Source organism: Colius striatus, chromosome 3 (genome assembly GCF_028858725.1).
Source record: "Colius striatus isolate bColStr4 chromosome 3, bColStr4.1.hap1, whole genome shotgun sequence".
Lineage (NCBI taxonomy): Eukaryota > Metazoa > Chordata > Aves > Coliiformes > Coliidae > Colius > Colius striatus.
In genome coordinates, this window is record NC_084761.1 from 60,601,901 (window position 1) to 60,602,109 (window position 209).

The window sequence follows — 209 nt, forward strand, 5'->3', positions numbered from 1 at the left end:
TGCCCTCCCTCTTGCCGCCCTCCTCCTCCTCCTGCCGCCGCTCCCCTTCCCCCCCCGCTCCCCTCTCTTGTGACCGAGAGCCGCCCTGAGCAGAGAGGAGGGAACAGGGACGGAGTAGGTCGTCAGATCGTGTTCCCGAGTGCCTGGATGAACCCTAGAGATCAAGGGCTAGAGAGGAGACCGACTTCATCTCCTTCAGCTCCCCAGGC